Source organism: Danio rerio, chromosome 5, assembly GCF_052040795.2.
Source record: "Danio rerio strain M-AB ecotype USA chromosome 5, GRCz13ab, whole genome shotgun sequence".
Taxonomy (NCBI): Eukaryota; Metazoa; Chordata; class Actinopteri; order Cypriniformes; family Danionidae; genus Danio; species Danio rerio.
This window is the reverse complement of record NC_141025.1, coordinates 56,106,293-56,121,467: the sequence shown is the minus strand read 5'-3', so window position 1 is coordinate 56,121,467 and position 15,175 is coordinate 56,106,293. Positions and strand designations below refer to the sequence as shown.

Sequence of the window (15,175 nt, the reverse complement as noted above, 5' to 3'; positions counted from 1 at the left end):
CGCGTGTCAGTACAATAATAAAAGAAGATGCTTCAAACCCTGTTTGTAAATCAGGTTTATTTTGTACATTAACATAACATATTTATACAGCAGTGGATATTAATGTGTATCATGTCACATTTGCTAGGCAAAAACAGTGTAAAGTTAAACACGCACGTGTGTAAACTTTGAAACAACATTCTGTGTGACTCATCAAAAGACTTGAATTCCCCAACTAGAACTCCCCAATACATCAAATAATCATTGGGAAAGTTCTCACTGTCGTATTTCTCACAAATGAGATCTGCTTCCTTCATTTTTGTAACTGTGCTGTTTATCTGACGCAGCTGAGGCGGAGATTGAGGCACACTCTGACAGTTATATGGGAATGGTGGGTGGGAAAAACTGATGTTACAATACGGAACAGTCAACAAAAACAGCTACATTGTGTTCAGAGCAGAAAATAAAAATTTTCTTAAAGGTATAATAAATAATCTGATGGGTGTTTCAAGCTTAAACTTTACAGGAACATTCTGGAGACACAAAAGTAGGGCTTATTTTGTGCCAGAACAAGCCAGATCCGGCACCTGTGAAATCTAATTCGGCACCTCATTTTACCGATCCCCCTCCCTATCCCTTTTTACTTTCACCAGCCCCCGATATTCACTTTTGTCCACGACATCTATCCCTCTTCTAGTAACATGCCAGATCCTTTACCCCAATCTGTTCCGGGACCTCAAAATTAAAAAAATATGAACTGAACAAAAACTTATATTAAATATTGTAAAAGGGGTAAAACTGTCACTGGTGAATGAGGAAAACCCGCAAATGAGACTATACAAATAAGATCATAGTCACACAAATTAGTTACTAAAAAAAAAAAGATTTGCTGTGAGATTGTGTTATTTCAGCAAAATGCTCCTGTCTACATTTGTGAACTAATGAGTTTTACATACTGAATGGCTCTTCTGAGGTAAATATAATGCAGAGGATGTGACTTGGTTTATGAGCTGCCTTACTAATGTTGTTCTGCAGATGGAACATTGATTCAGAGATTAAGATTCACTCAACAACAAGGTTCATCACTTTTTGTGGCCCCTGACACATTTCCTTTGTGGTCTGTGTAATACAGTAGCAGCGTGTTTCTGTGTTTTCATGTGTTTTGATAATATGTGTGCACGTGTGTGGTGTCAAACCGATCTAAAGGATTTCTCAGTTGTTAGTGTGTTTCTATTTGTTAAAGTATGTGTTCTCGCAGAGCATTTGAGCTCAGTACATAATGTATCGCATGTCAATACAGAATCCTTGTATATTTAAATACATACTCACCGGCCACTTTATTAGGTACACCTTTCCAACTGCTCCTTAACACAAATTTCAAATCAGCCAATCTCATGGCAGCAACTCAATGCATTTAGGCATGTAGACATGGTCAAGACGATCTGCTGCAGTTCAAGTCAAGCATCAGAATGGGGAAAAAAGGTGATTTTAGTGACTTGAACTTGGCATGGTTCTTGGTGCCAGACAGGCTGGTCTGAGTATTTAAGATACTGCTAATCTTCTGGGATTTTCACACACAACAATCTTTAGGTTACAATTCGCACAGGCTCACTAAAGATGGACAATAGAAGATTGGAAAAAAGTTGCCTGGTGTGATGAGTCTCCATTTCTGCAGCGACATTCGCATCGTAGGGTTAGAATTTGGCATCAACAGCATGAAGCATGGATCCATTCTGCCTTGTATCAATGGTTTAGGCTGGAGCAGGGGTTTGTAATCGTGTGGGGAATGTTTGTGCTCAATTGTACCAATTGAGCATCGTGTCATAGCCACAGACTACCTGAGTATTGTAGCTGACCATGTCCATCCCTTTATGACCACAGTGTACCAATCTTCTGATGGCAAATCTTAGCAGGATAATGTGCCATGTCATAAAGTGTGAATCATCTCAGCTGGTTTCTTGAACTTAACAATGAGTTCACTGTACTCAATTGGCCTCCTCAGTCACTGGAACTCAATCTTTGGGATGTGGTGTAATGGGAGATTCGCATCATAGATGTACAGTCAACATATCTGCTATCATGATATGCTATCATGTCAATATGGACCAAAATCTCTGTGGAATATATTCAGTACCATGTTGAATCTATGGCAAAAGGGGGTCCAACCTAGTACTAGTTAGGTGTACCTAATAAGTGGCTAGTGAGGGCATATATATATATATATATATATATATATATACATACATACATACATGAGCAATATCACACGAGTAGCAGTGTGATATGGCTGTATATCAGCACTGGTGGGAGGCGTGCGATGGCACGAGGTCGTAGGCCGAGGAAGAAAAAAAATGAAGTGTTGGCTGGTGTGCACACCAGTTTAATATTGATTTGATCTGCTATAGTTAAAAATCAGACTGCTGGCTGTAAGTGGGCGGAGTAATACACAAAGGATAAAGAGGCTGTACAGATGCTGATATTACTTAAATATATCACGGCTATCAGCCAATCAGATTCGAGATACAGACAGAACTGTTGTATGTATATATATATATATATATATATATATATATATATATATATATATATATATAATAATAATAATATATAAATAAATGTATATATATATATATATATATATATATATATATATATATATATATATATATATATATATATATATATTTAAAATATTGCACTTTTACAATAGATTGTGTTAAAGCAGCTTAACATAGCAACGGAGAGTTAAATGGAAATGGCTTCAGTTCAGTTTAGTGTAAACGTCACTGTTTAATTTCAGTTTAGTTTAGCTCAGATCAGTGCATAGCAAATTTCACGGCTGAACGCTGATCAAATTAATATTTACTTAATATTACTTTAGTAATTGCGTTGTTTAACATACTCTGACTTGCATTTAAAAAAAAGAAAAAAAAGAAAAAAGAATAGAATACTGGTCACACCAGAATATCCGGTTTCACAGATGACTTGCTCCTATGTCATATCTAACGCTGACATCATTTAGTGTATTAAATTACAATCTAATGCATATGTTAATGTTTACTCAAGCTTATTTTAAAACCTTTTTAACACACCACAATAGTTTGTTAAATGCTACAAGTACATCTACTGTAGATGCTACTCTAGCATATTTCCTGACTCAAGATGAAGACTGCCAAGTTGCATGCTTGATTACTTAGATTAGATAATATAAAATAGGAAGAGCTTTCATCTTCTTTCTTTCTAATCCTATTTAAAAAAAAGACTTGGGGGCACATAAGCTTAGCCTGCGGTGCTGTGAACGATGAAGAAGAATAGAAAGGCTCTTTGTTATAGTTTGGTGGGTTTGGCTGTCCTACTCTGGGCAAGATGCTGAGTGACGGGGCTTGTCCTGCTAGCTCTTACGGTCGGCAGGGCTCTGCTCATCTGTCATGGGCCCCGGGGCCTCCATCACCAAGCCCACAATGGGCGTGATTATAAGCATGATTATGGTTATGATGACATTGTTCAGAGTTGGTCAAAGAGCACAAAATCTCGCTCAAGGAAATGACTTTTACACGACTTCTATTTGTATTGATTTCAATGTCAATGCTCTTGGAAAAAACCTTTCCTTCAATCAATGAAAGATTAAACACACTTGGTGCGTCACATCTGTCAGTTCTGGCAAGTGGCAAGGCTAGTTTTCTGATTAATGTGTTTACATGCTCAACATAGGCAAGATGCAATTGTGTTATAAAAAGCCTCGTTTCCTCCGGCTATTGACGTGTTTTCCATGATCCTATCACACTTGGTCAAACAATTTCTGGTATTAACCCTTAAAAACAAAGTAAGATATCAAATATTTTGAATTATTTGTAGATTTAATCTATTAATTATATAATTAATATTATTAGAGTGTCTGTTTTCTAATTAATTTTTTGGGAAATACGTATAGCGTTGTGCGAAACCTGAAGGGTGGTCTCATAAGTATAATTTTTTTTCTGCAAAACAGCTATTAAAGGGATCGTTTACCCAAAAATGAAAATGACCTCATCGTCTACTTTATGATATTTTTCTTCTGTTGAACACAAAAAAAAAGATATTTTGAAGAATACCCATTGACTTCCATAGTACAGAAAAAATTACCATGGACGTCAAGGGTGCCTGCAACCAGCATTCTTCAAAATATCTTCTTTTGTTTTCAACAGAAATAAATCAAATATGTGTTGAAGAAATTGAGGGTAATGATGACATAATTATGTTCATTTTTATAAATTACATAATTTACACTCACTGGCCACTTTATTAGGTACACCAGTCCAACTGCACATTTCTAATCAGCCAATCACATGGCAGCAACTCAATGCATTTAGGCATATAGACTTAGTTAAGACAATCTGCTGCAGTTCAATTCGAGCTTCGAAATGGGGAAGAAAGGTGATTTAAGTGACTTTGAACGTGGCATGGTTGTTGGTGCCAGATGGACTAGTATGAGTTTTTCAGAAGCTGCTGATCTACTCATGCATAACCATCTCTAGGGTTTACAGAGAATGGGCTGAAAAAAGAAAATAACCAGTGAGCGGGAGTTCTGTGGCCACAAATGTCTTGTTGATACCAGAGGTCAGTGGAGAATGGCCAGACTGGTTCCAGCTAATAGAAAGGCAACAGTAACTCAAATAAGCACTCGTTACAACTGAGGTCTGCAGAAGAGCATCTCTGAATGCACAACACATCCAACCTTGAGGTGGATGGGCTACAGCAGCAGAAGATCACACCGGGTGCCAATCCTGTCAGCTAAGAACAGGAAACTGAGGCTACAATTGGCACAGGCTCACCAAAATTAGACATTACCAAACTTGTTCCTGGAGGTCCGGTGTCCTGCAGATTTTAGCTCCATCCCTAATCAAACACACCTGAACAAGCTAATCAAGGTCTTACTTGGTATATTTGAAACACCCAGTCAGGTGTGTTGAGACAATTTGGAGCTAAACCCTGCAGGGACAATGGCCCTCCAGGACCGAGATTTGTGACCCCTGCAATAGAAGATTGGAAAAACGTTGCCTGGTCTGATGAGTCTCAATTTCTGCTGTGACATTTGGATGGTGGGGTTAGAATTTGGCATCAAGAACATGAAAGCATGGATCCATCCTGCCTTGTATCAATGTTTCAGGCTGGTGGTATAGGTGTAATATAAATTTTCTTGACACACTTTGGGTCTATTAGTAACAACTAAGCATTGTATCAACCCACAGCCTACCTGAGTATTGTTGCTGACCATGTCCATCCCTTTATGACCACAGTGTATCCACCTCTGATGGCTTCTTCCAGCAGGATAATGCGCCATGTCATAATAATCATTTCAGACTGGTTTCTTGAACATGACAATGAGTTCACTTTACTCAAATGGCCTCCACAGTCACCAGATCTCAATCCAACAGAACACTTTTAGGATGTGGTGGAACGGGAGATTGGCATCATGAATGTGCAGCTGACAGATCTGCAGCAACTGCTTGATGCTATCATGTCAATATGGACCAAAATCTCTGAGGAATATTTCTAGCACATTGCTAAATCTATGCCACAAACGATTAAGGCAGTTCGGAAGGCAAAGGGGGGTCCAACCCAGTACTGGTAAGGTGTACCTAACAAAGTGGCCAGTGAGTGTATGTTTGTTAACTCAATAAGTACGCACACACAAACACAAAATATTCATTGGATTTATAATTTTTTAAGGTAAGTTGTTGCAAACATTTTATATGGACTGCATTTAAACAAGAAATTAAATTTAGCAATGTGTACCTTAGTTTGTTTAAATTCAGCTCATAAATTGTTTGTGACCACTTACCGCAAAAAAATAAAAATTAAAAATGCAAATCCATTAATTCATTTTCTTTTCAGCCTAGAACTTTTAATTGTAAATCCAACAAATCATTTTCAGTGTACAAGCTAAAGGAGCAATGCTTTGTTTTTATCTTTTGCATATTCTTATTCAAATTTCAGTCACATTTTATGCTCCCACAGTTAGAGATCCATCCATGTTAGATTTTTAGGTGTGGGTCACTAAAGACATCTGTATGTTATGATGATTGGCAAAACATTCATGCATTTAAAGATTAATATGTGTTCCCTTCTTATTTGATTATGCTCTACATCCTTTCCAGGGCCTTTGAAGGATGTGAATGGCAGCCACAATTTCTTCTGCAACACGTGTTTTGGTACAATGCAACAAGTTGAGTTTCCTGTTTTTTTTTAAGCTCTCTTAAAACAACTTCCATAACAATAATATGTCAGAGGTCAGTTGGCAGAGAGTGTCCTTTTTGTCTGTTTGAAAGCTTTAGACGTCTGGATGTTTTAAACAATGAAAGCAATAGAACTAAGCATTTTTTCTGAGTAATTCTTAGTCAAGTGTATAGTCAAGTGTATAAGGGCAAAATCCCATTCGCACCGTAAAAACTCAGGAATAACAACCGTAAATAAGCCATACATTTTTATTAAGTGATAACTATCTTTCAGTGTACAAAAGAGAGCTTATTTCTAACATGTGTTTGGTATTTTTATTTTTTTGGTCTAATTTAATACAGCAATGTTGTGTTTTGTTCACACTTGGATGGCTGCTTTACAGAGCGTGCTCTTGCTGTGTTGCAATGTCCACTTAAAGCATCATCTTAGCATCATCTTTTTTCCATCTGTTTAGGCATGGTTCATTTATCAAAGTTCCAAAGTTTAAGGAATTATAATCGTGGACAGATTCAGAAAGTAAAGCTGGTAACACTTTACAATAAGGTTGTAAAAGTTAGTCTTAGTTAGTGCATTAACTAACATAACCAAACAATAAAGAGCACATTTATTCATTCATTCATTTTCTTTTCAGCTCAGTCACTTTATTAATCTGGAGTTGCCACCGTGGAATGAACCGCCAACTTATCCAGCATATGTTTTATTCAGCGGATGCTCTTCCAGCTGTAACCCATCTCTGGGAAACATCCATACACACTCATACACTATGGACAATTTAGCCTTCCCAATTCACCTGCACTGTATGTTTTTGGACTGTGGGGGAAACTGGAGCACCCGGAGAAAACCTATGCGAACGCAGTGAGAACATGCAAACTCCACACAGAAACGCCAACTGACCCAGCCGAGGCTCAAACCAGCAACTTTCTTGCTGTGAGGCGACTGTTTGCGAAAGTTGTTCACAGTTAGTTCATTTTAACTTATGGTGCATTAATTAACGTTATTAAGCATGAGTTAGGATTTTAATAAGCCATTAGTAAATGTTGTACAAGTATTGTAAATACTTCAAGTTAGTAAATTCATTAACTAAGTGACATACACTGTAAGAAATGTTGGGTTACACTCAATACCTTCATATTGTCTCAACACAAACAGATTAAGTTAACTGAATCATTTTTCCAATTTTAAGTGGAATCAACATAAAACAATTAAGTTGTCCCCCAAAAACTCAAGAATTGTGCTGTTTCAGCTTATTTTAAACAAGTAGTTTGAAGCAAACATATATATATTTTTCAGAGTAAGTTAAAGTACCTTTAAAACATTTGCTGTTTTGACTTATTATATCTTTTCCATGAAGCCAGTAAATAATATTTTACTAGATATTTATCAAGACACTTCTATACAGCTTAAAGTGACATTTAAAGGCTTAACTAGGTTAATTAGGTTAACTAGGCAGGTTAGGGCAATTAGGCAAGGTATTGTATAACAATGGTTTGTTCTGTAGACAGTTGAAAGAAAATTTGCCTAAAGGGGCTAATAATTTTGTCCTTAAAATGGCTTTTAAAAAATTAAAAACTGCTTTTATTCAAGTCAAAATAAAACAAATAAGACCTTCTCCAAAAGAAAAAATATTATCAAATATACTGTGAAAATGTCTTTGCTCTGTTAAACATCCTTTGCGAAATATTTTTAAAAAGAGAAAAAAAATTCAAAGGGGGGCTAATAATTCTGACTTCAACAGTACATTTCTAGAGATCGCAAATTATGTAGCCAATAGTACATATGGCTGCATTTGATCTTTAAATGAACACTACTGGGCGGTATGACACTTTTCATGCTTACCAGCTGACTGCTCACCTCTGTATGGTCGGCTTTCCCACTGTTTCCAGTTTGTCGGCGAACTTGAGACACAGAGTTGACCATGACAATGGGGTTTAAGTCTGGCGAAGAAGGGTTCTAGAAAGCAGGTAAGACAAAAACTAAAGTTAAAAATTAAAATTAACAAGTAAATAACAGGGTGAGAATGTGATAAAATGTGGTAAAAATCAGGTTGCCGTAGGGCGTTTCTTTTTCTGGATTGCTTTTTAAAACCCTGCGGTTTTGTTTAGGGAAGGCGTGGGCAGGTCAATAGGTGCTTTTTAAAACACTAACGGGGGGATTTAGGGAAGGGGGTGGGTGGGGATATCAGTCGGTTAGTCAGTCAGTCGACAGCAGCCTCTGGTGGATTTACGCAAGAACAGCAGGCACAAATGGCACTTGCAAAGAACATTTGAGATCTGAAAAAGCGTACACAGCAGCCTCTGGTGGATTCACAAAAACTGCAAAAAATCATATCTCCTGGGACGTATTTTGCTCTCCAGAAATGTATATAGGGATATGTAATCAGAATAAGCCTTCGTTGCTTAAATTTGTAAACAAAAACTAATAAATTGTTAACTTGATTTAACTAATGAAAGTTAACTCAATCAAATTGTTTTGGGACAACATGAAGAAATTATGTGGAACCCTGCATTTCTTACAGTATCTAATGGAGATTTTATAGTGATTCTTTGTCCTGGTAAAAAAAATGCTAAAGTTAATAATAACATTCAAGTGTAGAAACTGATTTTTTATTCCTGTAAATAAATGCACAATGTGTGTACAGAACAGGAATTAACAATAGAAGAACTGACAACTGAATTCAGCTACTGTGTGTCACATGGCCTTGGTCCTACTTCCAGAAAAGACATATTGTTGCTTTATTCTCTCTTAAATCAAACATTACATTTTGAGATTGTGATTATCTGAATGAATTAAGTTAAATATGACCGCATTACATTTTATTTTTGAACTGACAAACACAACCTACTTTTTTAACTCTTTGAACAAACTGAGAAACCCCTTTTTTAAAAACCCTACACATTTACGAAAAGATTGTGTTTTGGGGAGCTTTATACGTAGGAGGTTGTCGTAGGCATGCAGCAGTCGGTGTAAATGAGATTTCACACCCGTTTCTTTCTGGCAGAGGCGACACCTACACAAGGTAGTGCTAATAATGTCACATCCTTTAAATAGCGCTAGCATGAATAACACAGAGGTGTGGTCTCAGAGAGGGTCCCCTCATTTTGAACTATAACCAACTTTTTAAGCGAAAGCTATAGACTGCTCTACTTGTTCTGTTTTCAGTTTCAACCAGAGAGGCAGATGGTATTTACTCTGTGGTGACGTAAATGCTTTGAAAGAAGAAAATGTTCAGATATAGTAGTTAAACTGGCATGTCATGGAAAGTAAAAAGGGTGAGGTTTGCTATGCAGATGCTGTAATGCTTCACACAAACAGTTCCCCTTTTTTCACTTTTGCTTTAATGTCAAATATTTTAGCATGCCGTTTAAAATGCAAGCATTTTTTTTGGGCTGTTTACATATAAGGATCTTCAACCACTGATATTTAGCCATATGGTGTTGCGATACAATACAAATATAAAAACTTCATTAATGGGAGCAATTATTTTATATTTTCGTGGTGCTCCACAAATATTTACATCTAATTAACCTTAAACATCCACCATGGGTCATCCACTTATTTTGAATTTAAGACTTAATGAATTACACGACTGTTTAGGAAATGGACATGGACAGACTTAAAAACACTTGCTGATTTTATTACTGAGAAAAACTGGAAGATGCTTAACAAATGAAAACAATCTACAGCGGGAAAATAAGCATTGAACATGTCACTATTTTTCTCAGAAAGCATAATTCTTAAGATGCCGTTGACTTGAAATTTTCCCTGGAAGAAATCCATATATACAAAGAAAATTTAACTAGTTAGTTAAACTAGTTTAACTAGAAAATTTAACTTAAGTTTACAAATTAAGTTATGTGTACTAAAATAAAACAACGCAGGAAAAAGTATTGAACACATGAAGAAAGGGAGGTGTAGAAAGGCAGTGAAAGCCCAGACAGCAGCTGTAATCTCTTAGTAGTTCTTCAGCAACCCTCTGCCCTTCATCACTGTTACACTGTAAATGAATATTAGCTGCTTCAGTCCAACATCTTGAAACAAAACAAAAAACATCTTGAGTGGACATTTCAGCAAGACAATGATTCAGAATACAACCAAAAAATCTCAAATGCTTTCAAAAAAAGAAAATCAAGCTGTAGAATAACCCAGCCAATCACCAGACTTGAATCCAATATAAAATAAAAATTAAAGATCAGATCTAAAAGATGGGACCCATAGAACAAAATTTTTACACTCTGTTAAATTCTGTGAAAAAAAATCAGACCTGATCAATTCATGTGACTTTATTCTCTATTCGAGAAGCGAAAAATCATTTCACTAGTTTACTACTTGCTCCTTGTGTCATTTCATTGTTATTACACAAAACAAATTCTTCAGATTTTTTTTGTTATGTTTTATTGTTGTGTGTATTGTTTGGGTTTTTACTGAAATATGGTTCAATTCCATGCCAACAGCTCCTTTAGAAACACTATTCCCTGGAAAAAAACCCCCCCAAAAACATGATGGGTTCAATGATTATTTTCTTTTTTTTATTTTATTAGCCTTAAATACATTACATGTGTTTGATATCTGTTGATATTTGCCGATTTGATCAGAATTTTGGCAACTAGCAAGTTTTTTTTAGGAATAATAGAAGATTACAGTACAGATATAACACTGCTCCGTAAATGCTGTGGCAGAACAAGTAATATGATGCATGCAAATGATGTTTTGCTTTCAGAATGACTACAAAGATACCTCTAAGACAAGTTTGCATTCATTTAGTTCATGTGTGTTTTAGTCATGACATGGCAGAATGAAGAAAACGGTTATTAAATAGTTATTTCAAAACAACTTCACGGCAATTCGTAACTTTTTGATTTAGTGGCTAATTAGTAAGAATTAGTACAATCTAATTCGAACAATTTAGCATGACTTGCTCATCCCCCAATGACGGTTGGGTTTAGGGGTGGGATTATGTGCCACGCCTCCTTTTTAAAATCGTACAATTTCGTATGACTGAACTCGTACAAATTAGCCACTAAACTGGCAAAACTTAAAATACGTATTCTCATGAGATCAGGGCTGCGTTTCCCGATAACGATTGATCTTAGCACTTAAGAGCGTTTTCTACGAGTCATTTTGCGAACGTTCGTTATTGTTTCACGTGCGTTTCCCAAAAATGCACTTAACACAATTGCACGTAGCCCAGCTTTAAGTGTAACTTAGGAGTCGCTATCCGTTTGTTAAGTGCTGAAATGTCACGCTATAGAATGGCTCGTTATTGTTGCACATGTTATAGCAATCCATATAATTCTTCTTCTACTTGTGTGAATGTATATTCAACTCGAATAACATAAAAAAAAATATTTTTGAGCCAGTTTAAAAACATAAATTAACTGGAAATGTCGTACTGTAAAAACACTGTCTTGCTCCAATCTCGCATAAAACTAATTCTAACAGTCCTTGCCGGAAATGACATCAGCATCATTTTCGATATTTATATGAAACCTTAATTAAGTAGAATTATTTATCAATTTCTTTATCAAAAATTGCTTATCTCACATCAAAATAAATAAATAAGTAAATAAATAAATAAATAAATAAGCTCTTACATTTATTTTTGAAAAGTTTAGCCTAATTATTAATTATTATTATTTGTATATTGAATTGTGTAATGTGTAGAAAATATAAATGAATAGAGATATACGTACAAATAAAATGAATAATGACTTTGAAGAGAAGTAAATTGTAGGTTGTCCAGCAGGTGCCCTCATAACTCTGTCTCCTTACGATGCACTTAAGGCTTTACGATTACTCCAGAGCACTCGTAGATCCACGAAGAATTTCAAGTGCTACTTAAGTTACGATGCTTTTGGGAAACAGACCGTAATATTAAGATCAGTCGTACGATCATTTCTACGAACTTCTTAGGCTTACGATGCTTTTGGGAAACGCAGCCCAGGCTGGTTATTTCCAGTCTTTAATGATTAACAGATGTGTTTTGTTCACATCAAAGCATGATTATGACCCACCAAAAAAATAAAAACATTTAATGGATTTACAAAAAAGATCACAAATACATTTATTGTTGGCATTAATATTTACTTTGTGTAGAAACTATTTATTAAAAGCAAAAGTGAAATTTAGGGATTAATTCGTACGAATTCGTACGATCTCATTTGTACAATTTGCACATCCCCCAATGACGGTTGCCACGCCTCCTTTTTAAAATAATTCATTTTTCACTGGAATTACTCTATAAACTGACAAAACAAAAAATACTCAGGTTTCTTTGTGAGATCAGGCTGGTTTAACATTTATAAGTATGATTTTGAAGTACATTTTTGTATCTGCATAAATCGTAATAAAAAAATTCAAGCATGGATGAATACAACACGATTTAAATGGTTATGGTTTTCTGTGGAGTTTACGAAAAAGCAGAAATTCAATATTTAAAATTAAAATAGCACTCTTCATTGAATCAATAGCCACATCATTATTAAAGCTACAAACTTCATAAGTGCTTGTGCCCAAATGGTTTCAATATAATTGACATGATGAACACAAATCAAAAATGATATCCAATCTTATAATGACTCCAATTATATTCCTAACCATGCAAATCCATGATGTGACTATTGCAGATTCGAACATTGCAATATCCATGCTGAAACGTGCAGCACTAGTGATCAAAACACATGACATTTTCACAATAGGTTAATACTTAATATATAAATACAGTATATGAACAAATATGCATGTCAACCAGACACATTCAGCTTCACCATCCCTAAACTGAGGCATTTACATAATATACAATCATTCCCCTCATGTGACAGCTGCCTGTTTCCTGTTTTGAAGCCGTTTAACATCCTATTGCTAAAGATGAACTAATTCCCCTAGCTGTTAAACCACAAGTAAAGAGGTGTATCACTTGGCTTCATCTGTTAGAAGACATTTCCTCTTATTTTCCTTTCAGGAAACAGCATGCCACTGACTCTGCTGAACCCTGCTTCGGCAGCCCACACAGTGTTTATGAAGATGTCTTTTTGCATGTAAACTAGCTTAGTCAAACTATTGGTTGTAGACCAGTAACTGATATTAAGTAAATAAAACTCAACACAGAGGTCTCACTGTACTGTTTGCATCTGAGAGGGTCAAAGAGGCTTTAATGGCAGGCGTCTACATTCCAGGGTGCATTAACTTACACTGTCAACACCCTGAAGGAGCCACCTGTGGCGGCCGTACTGCATTTAGATTGAGGAAACCGAGCCTCGCTGGCTACCTCAGTGGTCAAACATGCTGTACAATTACGTCTCAAACAGAAAACCTTTTCAGAAAAGTAGGTTCAAGATCTCTGTTTCCAACCCTTTGGTAACAAACAGAGACAGAGTAGCACAGGGCAAACTCAGGACATTGGCGCAAGCTTTGAATAAAAATTAACTTTCAGAATCAAGCTATTTACAGTACAGTATCTGACAACATTTAGAACGGATATAAGACTGTATAGTTCTCTTTTTTAAAATGTCAGTTTTAAAAATATCTCAGGGGACATATCGGTTTTAAAAAAAGGGTCTTTTGGGAATTTGTTCGGGGTGTGCACTTGAGAGTGTCTTGTTGCAGTGAAAGTTTAGGTGCTTTTGTCCAACCATTGACTTGTTAAGCAAAGGCTTACTTATTGGTCTTGCATCTCCACTTTAAAGACTGCTATGAGCTTTGCCCAACTTCGTCTCAGTTGAACGACAAAGCAAAGTTAAATAATGACTTTGATGATAAGGCAGATATCCTGTTTATATAAGTGATTAAAGCAGTTTGTCCAAATAGAAGCTCAACATGAGCAAATAAAGTAAGTTTGTAAAACCACACAAACAAAAGTACTGCTGTTTCGTATATCAGGTGTCATAAGATGTTAAATGGATCATTAACACCCCCCTAAAAAAAGAGTATTTACTCACCTTCAAGATGTTCAAAGCCTTTTTGAGGTTCGTTCTTCTCTTGAACACAAAAGATATTTTGAAGAAAGCTGAAACCGGTAACCACTGAGTTTCATAGTAGGAAAAACAAATACTATGAAAGTCAATGGTTGCAGGTTTCCAGTTTCTTGTGTTCAACAGAAGAAAGAAACTCGTAAAGGTCGGAAACAAGTAAAGAGTGAGGAAATGATGACAGAATTACAGGTTTTGGGTAAACTATCTAGCATAGGCTCATTCTGAAAACGTAGCCCTCTGTACATTTCTGGAGATCGCGAATTATCTGGCTGCATTTCATTTTTAAATAAACACTACGGAGTGCTATGATGCCGTTCCTTTTCTTTGCTTGCCTCCTCTGCTGTTACCAGTTTCTCTGGTATCTCAACAAAAATACAAAAAGTGGGTGAGACAAAAACAGAAGCCAAAAAAAATAAAATAAACAAGTAAATAATGGCAAGAATGTGGTAAAATCTAAAAATGGGATCAAATTGGGCGAGGGTTTTATTTTTTCTGGGTTGCTTTTTAAAAAAACGGTTGGGTTTAGAGAAGGGGGTGTGCAGCTCAGTCATTGCTTTTTCAAAACACTATTGGTTGGGATTAGGGAAGGAGGAGGGTGGGTTAGTCGATCGGTAGGTCAATCTGTCAGTAAGTCTGTACTGTCAGTCGACAGCTGCCTGGATTTAAGTGAAAACAGCAGGTGCCAATAGGAGAGAAATTTGCAAGATGTCCTCACTGCAGCCTGCAGTTTGATGATGTAGGCAATTGTCAACTACGTAGCGGACCTTGTACCAACCACAAAGATAACTCCCATGCTACTGTGACGGTTGGGTTTAGGGTAGGGGGAGGTGTAGAAGGTCGTCAACTACGTAGCAGACCTTGTTTGCCCACAAAGGTAACGCTCATGCTACTCTGACGGTTGGGTTTAGGGTTTGGGGAGCTACTACGTAGCGGACCTTGTACCCCACATGCTACTGTGACGATTGGGTTTAGGGTAGGGGAAGGTGTAGGCGATCATCAACTACGTAGTAGAA

At 36.4% G+C, this 15,175-nt stretch overlaps 1 long non-coding RNA gene across 1 annotated transcript; it reads right to left on the bottom strand.

Moving 5' to 3' along the window:
• Positions 1-6,429: 6,429 nt before the first annotated feature.
• On the bottom strand, positions 6,430-14,286 carry LOC147844384 (uncharacterized). The gene is made up of 2 exons (XR_015491781.1): positions 14,130-14,286; positions 6,430-8,145 (listed from the first exon to the last, which is right to left on the bottom strand). It is a non-coding gene; the product is annotated as an uncharacterized LOC147844384 (long non-coding RNA).
• Between the last annotated feature and the right edge of the window lie 889 nt (positions 14,287-15,175).